Here is a 15519-nt window from a genome sequence, read left to right as displayed (position 1 = left end):
TTTATATATTTAAATGAGTTTAAGAGTAACAAAAAAATAGAAAAACTTCAAAATGAAACAGTTTGACTAAAAAGTTGCTGAAAATAACATTTGATAAAATTCAGCACACTCTGATATAAATATTAATAGCAAACTAGAACTAGAAGGCTCTTTTTGGAGACAAAACATGGAAATTGATGGTCAAATGTCGAAAACATCCCTTGCGATTTCTGACTGAATCAAGAGTGACCTTTAAAGCTATTTCTTTTCAGTTCGATACATAAGAATAAAAGTAAAAATGGTGTAATGGAAAGGAATGAACTCAATAGTCAGTATTTTATTTTCTTCTGATACATTTGTATATGCAGAAAATACAAAAGAAAAAAATTAAAATATTAGAATTAGTAATTGTAACAATTTCCTTAGGTTTAGGATCAAATAAATAAACGTAAGAAAATATGTGCAAGATCTCTAAGCTGAAAACTACAAAAAGTGAGGGAATTCAAAGAAAACTTCAATAAACAAAGATATACATCATGATCAAAGATTGGATAAGTTAATATTATAAACATGTCAGTTTCCTAGAATTGACCTATGTGAAATCTCATTCAAAATTAAAACTATGTCTGAGTGGGTCTGTGAATGTTAGCAATGATTGTAAATTTATATGGAGTTTCAAAGGATCAAGAATAGCTAAGAAAATTTTAACAAATAAAACAAAACAGATGACTTATACTATCAGTTTTCATTTTAGTATTAAGATAGGAAAACTGTGTTTATACAAATCCACACATACAGAGTCACTTGATTTATAACAGTGGTGACACTGAGATAAAATTTCTTATCAATAAGATAAGAAAAGAAATCAAAATTCGGTGACATATTTGTTGGTGAGGCTGTGCAAATAGACACTTGTACATTAATAACAGGAATAGAAAACAGCAAAACTCATATGAGGAAATATTTGGTTGTTCATTTACCTATAAACCAAGAACTATCAGCCCTAAAAATCTTTTTCAGGGATAAATGGGCAAAATTATATGAAGGGCTGTTAAATGAAATAATAAATTTAATAGACTAAGACACAAAATTACCCAAATGTCTATCAATATGGAGTTTTAAATTAAGCTATAGTGTATAAATAAGTTGATTACTATGCAAAGTGCCCAAAACAGAACAAAAAGTAATGAAAAAAAATATCTAAAAGAGTCAGAGAAAAGCAGTAGTTTAGATTGAGGGGAACCATAAAAAGAATGATGGCTAACTTAGCCCAAATAACTGAAGTCAGAAGATAAATAATTAAATTAATATGAGAACAATTAGAAATATTTGGAAATTAAGCAAGACACATTTAAAAACTAATGAGCACAAAAGACACCATTAGCAAAACCAGAAACTATTTTGAACTAAAAGATAATGAAAATGCATCTTATCAAACTTCATGGGAAACATCTATAGCAAAGCTCAGATGGAAATGCATAGGCTTTAAATAGTCATATTGAATACGAAAAAGGGGTATGATTAATGATATATGCTTCTGCCATATTAAGCTAATTTTTAAAAAAGTAATAAAAACCAAAATATGCAGACAGAAGGTAAGAGTAAAAATATAAACAAAATGTTAATAAATTTTAAAAACCCAGTAAAACAAATAAATCAATGAAAATAAAATCTGGTTCCTCGAATAGATCAATAACATCGGTATTATCAGGGCAAAAATGAATAATCATCTAGATTTGAAAAGAAAGATAGACATCACTGTAGATTATATAGACATTAAATGATAATAAAACATTATAATCATTATACTAAGAACTTAACATGGATAGCATGGACATATTCATTAAAAGAAACAATTAGCAATACTGACTCAAAAGTTAGATGTTCTGAATAGGCCTATATCTATTAAGGAAATTGAATTCATTAATTTTTACTTCCTCTAAAAACAAAAACAAAATACCAACCCAAACAATAATGACAAAACTGAGACCCAGATGGCATTACTTGTAAGTGAATTTCTCCAAACATATAGATAAGAAATAAAATGAGTCTAAAATAATCTTTCCAAAAAAATGTAAGAGCAAAAAGCACTTCCCAACTCCAGTATTTGAAATTAAAGAAGGAATTTTACTTCTATAGACTTTGAAAGGATTATGAGGGAATGCTAGAAAGATCTCTACACTCATAGATTCATCAACTTAAAGTGGACCAGTTCTTCAAATCCCATAAACTATAAAAATGCATCCAAGAGGAAATAACCTGAGTAGTCCTTTAACTATTAAGGAACTTTTTTTCAGTTTTATGCCTATCCAAAATGAAATCTCCAGGCCTGATAGTTTCACTGGTGAGTGATACAAACTATTTAATAAAGAAATAATTACCAATTCTATACCATCTCTTCCAGGAAATAGAAGAGGTAGGACACTTTCCAAACAACATTGCTCTGATACCACTCTTAGACAAGATATTATAAGAAAGGAAAAAGGGAAAAAAAAAACAAAAAAAGCAACCACAGATCCATATTTCTCCTGAATAAGGAAGCAAATCTTTAAGAACATACTATCACACCGATCAATTACTAGAAAAAAAAAAGGAAATTCTATTATATCAAAGTACTATTTATCATTTATGAAAAGTTGGTTTATTTTTGTAAAACTAATTAATGCAACCCATGATCTTAAAAAAAAGAGGATAAAAATATAAAATTGTGTCAAAAGCTGCAAAAAATCATTTGGGAAAATTCAATATCCTTCATAAGAACTCTCATTAATTAGGAAATAATAAACTAGTACTTCTGGAATCTGATAAAAGGCATCTAATAAACCCTATAGCTAACATCATACTTAATGGTGAAGGACTGAATAATTTCTAAGAAATATCAGGAAGGATTTCTTCTTTTACTTCCTCTGTTCAACAGTGTCCTGGAGGCCCTAGTTAGTACAATAAAGCCAGAAAAATATAGATTGGAAAGAAAATAAAACTCAAAAGACACCTTTGCTTTCTTAAAATGTACTGTTCAGTACTTTTCTTTCTGAAAATGTAGAAAATCTTAGCTTCTATGGAATCTAACAAAAATTAAAAGCTGTTACAATTTATAATTTAATCCAACAAGGCTGTAGGAAATAAAGTCGATACATGAAAAAAGTCAATATTTATGTACATATATGAGCAAAAATTAAAATGAAATTTAGAAAACAATTCCATTTATACTGGAAATATAAGTAAATATTTTAAAAGATACTTCACTAAGGGAAACTGAATAGCAATAAAAAAATAAATATAGTAAGTCTCAGTAATCAGGGGACTACATTTTAAAACTCTTTTGTGGTATGCCATTGCACACCACAGAATAGGAAAAATGAAAGTTTGATCGTGCTAAGTGTTGGTGAAGAACTGAACTAATGGTGACATAGAAACTGTGCTGGAGGAAGAGTCAATTAGAAAAATAACGTTGGTAATTATTTTTACATTCTCTAAAAAAAGCTAAATATGTGCTTCCCATTCCTAGGTATATACCCCTGTATATGTATATCAGTAGACATTCATAAGAGTTTTAAAAAAGAGTATTGTTTGAAATAGACCCCCCAAAAAAAAATTTGTGAATAAAATTAATACAGATTGTGGTCTACTCACGTAATTCTAAACAGCACTAAAATGAATGAATTATACTTACAACTGCCCATATAAATTAACATAATTTTGAGGAAAATAAATAAATAATAAGAGAATACAGACCATTTGACTGTATTTATATAAAGTTCCAAACATGGCTATTTAAAATAATATATAGTCTGTGGATATATACATAAGTGATAAAATTATGAAGTAAGCAAAGAGAATGATTTTTCACAAAGTCAGGCAGTGATTTCCCTGTTTAGGAAGGAAAGGGTGTGAGACCCAAACAGCTCAGAGAAAGATCTGACTTACTAGCAATATCTTAATTTGGGTAATGCTTATGTAGCTTTTATTTTGTCAATATTTTTAAAACACATTTTATGACCTCTTCTGTAATCATTAGAATATATTTCATTAGAAATATTTCCAAATACAATTTTTTAAATAGGGAATACTATCAGTAGATATGACTTTAATTTCAAGATCTATTTAATGAATATAGAATGGTTTAGCTGACTGAAAGTAATTTGCAAGCTGACCCATTTCTCATAGTGTAAATAAATATAAATAGTACTTAGAAATAAAAAGAAATTTATATAACAGATTAAAAACCATCTACCTCGTAAACTATAAGACTTTGTGTCTAATTATTCTTTCTGAACTATCAGTGCTAAATAGGAATGATTTTGTGCTATTTCCAACCCAGCAAAGCCCCTGGGGAGAACTAGACAAGAGTGAAAGTGAAATTCAACATTTATATAGTCTACCAAGACAGATATTCATCTCCCATCAAGAGAATATAGATGTTCCATCCAAAACAGGACCATCCAATAGCTATATTTTTTAACAATTAGAAAGAGAACTTCTCTTTTATAGATCGCTAAGTCAAAGGAAGGAGAAAAACTAGTAATTTTTTTCATATACTTATTGTTTTAAATTCAAAGACCATTTATTGAACACCAATTAGAGTCAATGACAAGCAGCAGGAAGAGTATGCCATGATCTGCCCTGGACGAGTTCACTGGCTGACCAAAGGGAAAATAAATATGTAACCGTAACATCTATAAACAGAATTAACGAAGTATGTGCTCTATGCAGGAACACCAGTGATAAGTCGTAATAGGAGGGGGATTATGAACCAACCTGAAGGGTGATGCATTTGGAGGTTTCCAGGTGGGAGAATGTGGCATTGTTTAGTAATATTATAAAGACCATAAAATAACATAACAAAGATGGCCATGGCATTGTTTAATAACAGTATGGCAATCACAATATCAAAAATTGCAGACAGCACTTTTATATTCTTTCTCAGTTCTCAATCATCAAATATGAGTGCAGCTTCCTGAAAAATGCAAACTTTCCATCCACCCATTCACTCTGACACACATGGAAGGCTGTCTGGGTGCTTCAGCTGGAGCCAGGGCACAATCCTGCCTCCTGGCCCTCTTTACAGCACTCACACACCAGTAGTAATGATTCCATAGATTTTATTGTCCATTTCCGCTTACTTTTGTTTTCTTATTATTCACCCTCACACTCCATTTACATCTTCTCTTTTGGAGCAAAGTCTCTTTATAAGTAAAGGGGAAAAAGTCCTTTGCTCCTAGGTAGGTTCACAGAGGCTACAAATTAGCCTTTCTTTATAGAGAAGTTGGCCTCATAATAATAACTCCCTTTATAGAGGCCTTGCAAAGACTTTTTTCCTTTCCATGTGGTGTTCAGAGATTAATGGGAATGGTGTCCACATATTTGTGTCCCTGCCAGACTACACCACTTATCTGAAGCCAGTGTCAGGGCCGTATGACGATTAATCACCTCCCCAGTCCCTGAAATAAAATCTGCATTGTACATTTCTTGGCCTGAGAAGGGAGAAAGGGAATGGTGTGGTTTGGGGCTGCTTCTCATCATTAATTTTCAATTATGACTGCAGGAACCATCCCAGCTAAGCCTCTAGTTGGAGGGCAGGGGGTAAAAATGCCCCAAGGGGAGACTAATAAGGGCCGCATGGAAGGCGGGGTAATCTGGGACTTATAAATTATTTTTTTTTGGAAAAGAAAAATAATAAACAATTTATAAAATTCTTCACAGAGTGGTAAAAAATATATTCAAGCTAATTAGGAAAAGTCACATAAAGGCCATACAAGAAGGTCTTTTAAAGTCATAAGTAAGAAAGATGAAGCCACACCTTTGCTTAGAGTAAAAATCGTGAACCCAACTTTTTTCTAGTTTCTGCTTAAAAAAAAAAAGTTATGACTGCTTCTTCAGTTCTACTGACACTTTTCTCTCAGCCAAAGGAAAATCTTTCATAGTCTTTAGAGGCCTGTTCAGGAATCCTTCTGGTATGAAATGAGCAAGCACAGAAGAACTATTCTTAAAAGAAAAAAAAGAAAAAAAGAGAAAGAAAGGAGAAAAAAAAAAAGGATCAGCCTTCCTCGTTAGATGAAAAGAATATGAATTTAAAAGAGTAAATTTATATATGGTGTTTTGTATTTTAGAAATGGGTTTTACATAGGATAGTCTTATCTTACAACATTCTATGTTGTCGGTTTTGTATAAATCTCATATTTTAATTAAAGTAACTAAAGATCAAGAAACAAAATCACATGCTGCATGTCATAGGTTAAAAGTGGTATAGTCAGGATTCCAGTTTCGGTCTTCTGACTCTAAATACACACATTACATAGCATTTTGATGCTTTTGAGTCTTTAGGGATTGGATATGGAAGCATTTATGTTGAGTTCTTTTAGATAAGCATGTTGACGTTATTCTTATTAATAGAGAATGCCACCACCACAACCACACACACACACACACACACACACATTCCACATCATACTAAATATTACTTATTTTTGGATTGTCCTTCTTCTGATTGAATCCACATCCAAACGAACTTATTTCATTTTGTTCTCCCTTAAGGAAGGATTTCTGATTATGTGTGTTTTGGATGGGTTTGTGTCTATGAGTATATACTGCTATGAAATCTCTGTAGGTCAGTTCATCCTGTTCTTAGTTGGGCTTAGCCAATCGCACATTCCCTCTAATGACAATGAATCCTGAATGAGCCAAAGAAAGACCAGTCTTCCTAAAATGTGAGATGTGGGGCTGTTTTTCACACTACCTAACTTCTAGAGCAAAATCGTGTCTCTTGTCATTTCCTCAAGCTTACCCTTCCAACATCCTATCAATTCAGTGAATTCCTGATACTTTTCCAATACATTCTCTAGTTGTCTGAGAAATTGATACTTAGTTTCTACAACTGATAATCAAAGACATAAGGACAGCATCCTTGCCCCTCTGCAAGCTTTGACTATCCAAGGATTGGGAAGACACAAAATTGATTGTAGTGGTGGGGATTTCAGATTCTAATACAAGAACTTCATGTCTTTCAAATATGAAATTAAGTCTTGACTCAAGACATTGGAGACAGAGTAGATAAACTTCTAAAACATCTCTTGTAATTTTGATGCAATCCCCCTGCGCTCAACAGTTCTGATGCCATTATAACACTTTTATGAGGAGCTTCCTCCTCTATCTGTGTGTCTCAGGGCATATGGAGTAAGTTGAATACACAGTTAAAATGGGCTGAGTAATGCAAAATTCAAAGATGAGAAGTCATTGACGGTTTTTAATGCTTACATTTGAACACTGTAAGGCTCAAACATTAGTTTGAAAATATTACAATAAGTTATTATGCTTTATAATTTTTATTTTGTAAATAATATGTTTAGAAAAACTTCCCCTTGATAAACCAGGAACCTTAAATAAATTCTAGGCCCAAAACAGTCAACTTTATGTGATTTCCTATTCCAGATTTCAATTTGGTCTAGATGTCTGATTTCTGAGTAATAATTCTGGCTCGGGAGATGGAAATGACAAATTTTATGAAAAACAATCCTGTGTTTTAGAATTTTCAGTCTTATTTTCAAGGTTCATTATTACTCTTTTATATTGTTAAGGTTTTGTCACCGAATGGGCTTTTGTAGTAGTATAATACCAAAGTAAAACCACTGGAGAACAGGAGATTTACGTAGTAAGTGTGCTAAAAGGAAATCCCTCATTGAGTGGCAAAAGCATGTGTTAAATTTCAAGTTTGATGAGAGTGACACTAGCCTTTATTTATAACGACAGCTGCGTATAAGCTGTGGAGACAAAGTAGATTAAGAATTTCCTGATGTTTTTTGCTCTGAAGATCATATGGCAGGAAGGACCTTGGACTTGGCTATTGAAGTAGAGAATATATTTAGTTTCCCACTTACCCCAAGGGTTTAAGAGTAGAGGTTGACTGGTCAAGGCATTTGATAGAGTAAAAATGGGCCTGGATCTGAAATCAAGGCAACTTATTTGCATGGAGGATGCCCTACCTCCATCTCTGGACATACATTGATAAGAGCTGCCTTTATTTATATTAAGTAGTTAATGTGGGTTTGCATTAGTAAGAATTAACTTCTTCAGTGAGAAGATGCATATAAAAATGGAAGATTTTATTTATTTATTTATTTATTTATTTATTTATTTATTTATCTGTCTGTTTATTTATTTATTTGGCTTTGCTCCTTAAAGAATCATAGGAAGGAAGAAAGAAACAAAGGAAGGAAGGGAGGGCAAGAGGGAGGGAGGGAGGGAGGGAGGAAGGAAAAGAGAAGGGAAGGGAAGGAAGATAAGTGAAGAGAAAGGAAAGGAAAATGGAGGATTTTTTTTTTTTTTAATAGAAAATAGAAGAGAAGAAAATAAAGGAAGCAAATGACTAATGCTTAAGTATCAAGCAATATGGTGCATAGACTCTAAATCCTGGCTGCCTAGATTAAGCTCATGATCTGAGTTCACAAAGTGTGTGATCCACATCAAACCACTTGATCTCCTGGAGATTCAGTTTAGCCATCAGCAACATGGATCTAACATGGCACTGCCTTCCTGAAGTTGTATTAAGGATTATAAACATTGCAATACATAGAATGTTTAGAACAGTGCTTGACACATCATACATCTTTTAAGTGTTTATTATTATGAATGTAGTTTTCACACATATGGTGACTGCCTCAAGTGTTTCTACAGACACTCAAAGCAGTTACAGAACTGAGCTGTGTCCTCCTGGTACCACCTGCCCTCTAGTTTTCCTCACAAGCCAACAGATGCCCTTCATAGCAAGACAATAGGCATAAATCCCACCCCACTCATTGTGTACTTTCCTGCATCTACTCCATTCTCCTGCTTCTTTGCAAAATTTCTTCTTTAGAAATGTTATGTCTTTATTTGAAAATCTTTAGCTTCTGCCATGGGCTGAATTGGGTCCTTCCAAAATTCATATATTGAATTCTTTATGCCCAGTACCTCAGAATGTCATCTTATTTGGAAGTATGGTTTTTGCAGATATAACTAGTTAAGTCACGATGAGGTCATACTGGAGGAGAGCAGTATCGTTATCCAATATGACTGGTGACCTTATAAAAAGGGGAAATTTGGACACAGAGACACGAGGAGAACACCATGTGAAAATGGGAGTTGTGCTTGAATGCCAAGGAACACCAAATATTCTGGTAAACCACCAAAAGCTAAGAGGGAGGCATGGAACAGATTTTTTTCCCCACAGCTCTTAGAGGAAACCAACTCTGTCAACAACTTGATGTTGGACTTCTCAATTGCAGAACTGTGAGACAACACATTTCTGTTGTTAAGCTGCTCAGTTAGTGGTGCTTTGTTACGTCAGCCCTAGGAAACCAGTACAGCCTCAGTGAGGAGAAAAACTTCTTTTTATCCAACTTGCTAAAGTTTGTGCACATTGGAAAACCCCTGTGTCTAGAAGTATCTCCTTCTGAATGTGGCACTGAAGCCTTCTTGTGGCCCTGGAACATGACAGAAAGTTCTATCTGTGCTGGTACATTTTCCTTAGTTTGTGAGATAGAATCACTGTGAGTGTCTCAAGTTCTCCAGACCAGCTCCTCGTACTGTTGCATGAAATCACTCTATATGGAGGACATAGGAGAAAGGGAATAAGACTTTCAGTCTGTTAGTTCTGCCACTTGTAAAAGAATAAATTTGAGCAAATTATGTAATGTCTTTCGTTCCTCCCTGATACAGAGGCAAACAAGTAGCCTAATTACTCTGCAGAAATGAAAAGATAAATTTATCACTCATGCAAGCACCAGATATCTATTAAGCTTCTATCAATACACACTAAGGCAGGCACTAGAATTTAAAAAAAAAAAAAGTGTGTAAAAGAGTCTGTCCTTGAAGTATTTGTAATGCGGGACTGCAGACAGACACATGTGTGCATAACTTCAATATGCAATTCTTGACTAGAGATGTTACAGGGTTCTATATGAACTTAGAGGAAGAAGGTATTGACCTTGTCTAGGCATCATTGGTGGGGGCATCCTAAAATACTTCACTTAGTAAGTAGGTGTGGCTTGGGGAAAGCTTTACAAATCCCCTGGCATTGGAATCAAGCCTTGAAGAATGAGTGACAATTTACTGAATGGAGAAATGGTGGTAGAGCCTGCGTACCCAGCATATATGTAGTGCAGGTGTGTTTATATGGATGGTTGACTCAGTCTTGTGGCTAAATCATATGGTACATATATGAGCAAGTGGCTAGAGATAAAGTTGTGAAACAGATGAGATTAAATACGTTTTCAACCTTAAAGAGTTAGGTAATCAAAAATAAAAAAGGTTTTATCTTCCATGTTCAAGAAAGGGAAAGACTGACCTTTTGTTCATGGTCCCAAGCCTTCACAGAGCTTTCTTTCAACCCATCTCAATCTTTAAGGAACATCTTGTCTTCATTAACTCAACTTCTCAGCCAATCAGCAAAGGATTGGCTCCAGTGATCATATTGTAACAGGCTGAAAGTTCAACCAATTTTTAAGCACTTTGACTTTTCAACCTATAGATTGATGACCTTCCTATTTCCCCAAATTCTATACAAGATCAGGTAATAAAATCAGATCTCTCTTTTATTTATCCTGTGTTGTTTTTTCTTTGTCTGTTTGTTTGTTTTATTGTTTGCTGTTCTTCTTCAGAGATATTAAGCCTTTCCAACTATAGTTATCCCTACCTTCACAAGCAACAAGTTTAGCTTTGATTTCTTAATTAACACGACTGAATGGTTTTACTATTGTTCATTTCCACCTCCTTATTTCCTAAAATATTTAATAGGTACCGATGATATGCCTGTCAAAAATAACGACATTTGCTCTCTTTCAAAAATGAACATACTCATAAAAATAACACTTGTAAGTAAAATAAATAAATAGGGAAAACAAGTCTTAATAAATTTCTAAACACTGTCCAGTGATACTCCTTAGTTAGAAGTAATTAAATTTCTTATTTTTGTCAAAAATCACAATTAGTTAAAGGATGCCAGAGACTTATGTGCATTTTTTCCAATTTCAGGTAAAAAATGTCTTATTCTTGATATCTCATTGTGATTAGAGATTAAGGAAGCCAGACCTAAAATTTCATATCCATTTCATAGACAGGGATCTCAAGATAAGTAAGTCAATTTTCATGCTTGGCATAGTCATGGAAACTGCTAACTGCTGGTAAGAAATGGTTTCCTACAATACCTTTTTGGTTCTGTTAAAGGTTGTGTAAAATTTTCAGTTGGTAGGATTAGAAAACCTACGGAAAGCAAAACTATTTTCATAAGTCAGTACATCGAATTTCTGAATGAAGGCAATAAGTTTGTCCCTTTTCTTGTATTCTGACTACTGGAGTTCCACTCTCAAAGAACTACTTGCTGATACTTGGGAGAAATAGTAGTAACAGCATTGGATAAACCCCAAAATAAATAAATGATAAAATATTGTGTCCCTTTCTTGCTCTGAGTCTTTTGAAATATGTTCTCTAGGACATAGGACTAAGGAACAACTCTGTAGGCCTTTAATATGACAGGATCAAAGAGCTTATTAGAATGAATTACTTGGGAGAACTCAGTGATTACATTTCACTAACCTACAAAAACAAATAAAAAAATAGGAAAGGCAGAAAACAATCTTTAAATCATATGGGAACAGATTAGGAATTATGATGCCCATGCTTGCTCCATCAGATGTCAGGACAATATGTTGATAATTATAAGCTCTTACATATGTTCTACCCCATTGAATTATTAACAAACCCTCTACATACTCAACCATTTGATAGTTTTATGAACTAATTTTAACAAACAATGAGGATACTATTTAAAACTTTTTATTTTGAAATAATTTTAGATTGACAGAAGAATTACAACAATAATAAGAGAGTTCATTTAACTCTTCACCCTGCTATGAATAACATCATTTTACATAGCCGTAGTATATTCATCAAAGCTAAGAAATGAGAAACTGTATGATATTTATTATTACCTACACTACAGGTTTGTTTTGAATTTCACCAGATTTTGCACTAATGTCCTTTTTCTTGTCCAGGACCCAATCTAGAATAATACTTTGCATTTGGTTATCTTGCCTCCTCAATGTCTTTCAATCTGTGAGAATTTCATCATGTTTTATTTTATTTATTTTATTTTATTTTATTTTATTTTATTTTATTTTATTTTATGATCTTGACAGATTTGAAGATTTCTGGTCAGTTATTTTATAGAACCTCCTCCAATTTATTTTTTCTGATGTTTCCCCATGGATAATTGTATATTAACACCACGGTAGTAATTAATAATGGTTTTAGAGGAAATGATCTGAGGTTAACCAAGTATCTTGTCACTCTTTAATGTTTGCCCACTAATTTTGTCATTCATTAATTGCCTGTAACAATTATTACTGTGCTATTATTGTGGTTATTTTCTGTTTCTCCCATCCCTTCTATACTTATTATTTTGAATTCTTCTGTAAGGAATATTTGTCCTGTTTCTTTCTTTTATTTATCTTGTGTTAACTCCTTCCTTTATTTATGTTACTATAGACACATACAACTAAACTCACACATTAATTTTTGTATTCTGTGTTAGGACTTAATTTTTGTATTCTGTGTTACACTTTATCTTTTTTGCTGCTATTAACCATTTAGTAAATAGCTATAATGTACTTAAGATTGCACATTTTAGCCAGGAAACCTATTCTAGTTTTAATGGAGTTATATTAAGCAATTTTGGTTTGGAAATAAAAATACCATATCAAGTTATTATCGTTTATTACCATCCCAAAGGAAACTCACCAGTGTTTTTAAATTTCTTTCAAACTCCATAAAAGCACTTATTATTATATTATTTTTTTTCTAATGAGTGGTAAAAGGAAGGTATAGACAGAAAATATGGAACAGAGACTAAGAATCAAAATTTCAGAGTAGGTATACATCAGAAGTTTCCAAAAGAGGAAAGGTTTAAAATAAACGAGGAGAAAGATAATCAGAATTAGTTTCATTTTGTGTGTAATGTAAATGCCCAAGAATGGAGAACTCACTAAATAAATTATGATTACTCACAGGAAGAGATATTACACAACCATTCTACTAATGTTTTTTAAAGAATTTGCAGTGGTATGGGAAAGGTCACAGAATAAAGTAGGAAAAAAAATAGCAGGATACAAAACTAGACATGCAACAGGCTGCTGATTTTGTTCAAAAGAGGAAAGTAATATGAGGAAAGTAAATGTGTATAAATACACACAGATATTTTTAAAATGTAAATTACTGAAGGATACACAACACCTAGTACAAAATCACGATTCCTAACAGCCCACTTGGCATCTACTGAATTAATTACTGTATACAAGAAAATGTTAATAGTAGTTATGGCTGGGTGGTAGAATATTTGATGACATAATATTTCTTCTTTATGTTCTTTGTGTATTTTTCAAGTTTCTTATTCCAACATGTATTATTTGGTATTTCAATAAGGAGTTGCAATTTAAATAAAAGATAACAATTGTTTTTCCTGTTCTCAAGTTGGCAAAATTAACCTTTGATAAATGTTTTGCTACTGTATCACTCAGAGATTATTTTTAGAAACAAAAAAAAAATTAGGGAAAAAAAATCCTGAATTAAAACAGGTCTTTTCTAATGAATCACCCCTATAACTTGGCTGCTCAGTAGGAATGGTGTAGGTCACCTGAAAAGCAAACAGGATAATCGTAACTGCTTTAAGAGTCTTTGAAGTTATAGATTAAGCCAGTGGGAAATTAGCCAGATTGCCATTATAGCTGGAAAGTGCCGGAAGGCCCTGGCTGCCAGTGTAATTATGCAAGCTTTGTGAGCCTTGAAAATTTTGTGATTGTAATGTGTGCTCTCAGCCTTCATAAAGTTGTACACCAAACTCTATTCTTTAAACGGCTGTCTGGCCCAAGGCTGAGTGATAAATTAGAGAGAAAAACAAATATTGTAGCAAACCCTTCCTTCATACTATGTTTCCCCGAAAATAAGACCTAACCGAAAATAAGCCCTAGCATGATTTTTTCAGGATGACGTCCCTTAAACATAAGCCCTAATGCGTCTTTTGGAGCAAACCCTAATATAAGACCCGGTCTTATTTTCAGGGAAACATGGTATCAGGAGTTCCTTTACCTGTTGTGTTCCCAGAGGATGTTGGGTAGACATGCTTCACCCTCCTGTGACTAATGCCACTTGGATAGGATGGAGAAGCTGCCCTATGCATGCCCTTTTCTTATAGGGCAGGCACAGGCACATACACAGCTGTATCTAATTAAAACTGGAATCTCAGTTATGGCCAGCTGGGTGCAGATAGGGGTCATTGATAAGATGAGGGACACAACATAGTCTGGTACTTTCAGGGAAATGATCTGAGGTATAGGAAAGGTGAGTCTCAAATGGTTTCTGATACTCACCCTTGGGACTGTGTTGAAGGTTGCTCTTCTAAACTCAAATGCCACTCAGATGCAAGTAAACTGAGAAAAGGAGGTCTACTATAGTGTGAATGTAGACTTTTACTTACGTAGTGAATTAATTAAGGAAAAGGGTGAAAGGAAGAATGCATAATCGAAACGTCTTCATCCTCATACAAGGAGAGAACCAGAAGTAAAAGGTAAATTGGGAACCCCCCAGAAGAAAGATTTCATTCCCATTTGAAGGCGTGCCCTCAGAGGGTAACCAGGGCTGACGGAGGATTCTAGAGAGAGGAATTCTCTGCGAAGAGCCAGTGTATTCCATCAAACTCAAGGAGTGAAATCTTTCCTCTGTGTGAACTTTGATTCTTCTACAGTTTCCTTGCCAAAGACAGCATTTCAGACAAATAGCATCTGCTTTGGACTATCTGACAAAAATATTGTGTAGGACAGTGGCCTTCAAATTTGAGAGGCACAGATCACATTAATAATTTTATAAAAATTATTGCTTCCTCCCCCATACATATTTCCCCATGCACACAAAATACACTACTCTGGGTTCAGAGACCCCCTTAACACTCTACTAAAGCACATGAACCCGTCAGCCCTAGATTAACAATCCATAATGTAGAAATTGATGACAAGTAATTTCATATAAACTTTCCTCCTAGGATTGAAAGAACGCTTCTCAAACCTCTCAGCTAACCGAATTTGATTCTTTTAGAGAGAGATTTTTCTTTTTTTTTGAACAGATAGAGGCACTGAGGCAAATAGATGTCAAATGATGATTTTGATGATTGTTAGTTGGCTGTGAGTCAAGACTGAGAAATGTGGTCATCAGTTTCCTATCCTGTTGTTCATAAGCCTAGTGTTCACTTCCAATCTACCAGTTGGTTCATAAAAATATCAAGAACATTTTAGAATTGGTGAAATATGTCTATGGAGGCAAACATATTCAGTTCACAAAAGAAGCATAAAGAAGCTATTACTTAGTGTTTTAGCATATCATAACATAGTGCAAACACAAAGCTATACAGACCATGAAATCCATTTCTGTAATTAAAATTATTTAATAACTAAAAAGGTCATTCTCAAAATTATAAAAGAAACTATTTAAAACAGTTGGTTTATTCATACTTAACTTTAG

General features: G+C 33.5%; 1 long non-coding RNA gene across 1 annotated transcript in view; it reads left to right on the top strand.

Annotated features, from left to right (window-relative positions):
* LOC141570517 (uncharacterized) overlaps positions 1 to 15519 on the top strand; it is a 712144-nt gene that overhangs the window by 337847 nt on the left and 358778 nt on the right. The window lies entirely within an intron of this gene.

The sequence above is a fragment of the Rhinolophus sinicus genome, linkage group LG03 (assembly GCF_036562045.2).
Source record: "Rhinolophus sinicus isolate RSC01 linkage group LG03, ASM3656204v1, whole genome shotgun sequence".
Taxonomy (NCBI): Eukaryota; Metazoa; Chordata; class Mammalia; order Chiroptera; family Rhinolophidae; genus Rhinolophus; species Rhinolophus sinicus.
The sequence above is the reverse complement of the archived record's forward strand: the minus strand, read 5'-3'. Positions and strand labels throughout refer to the sequence as shown.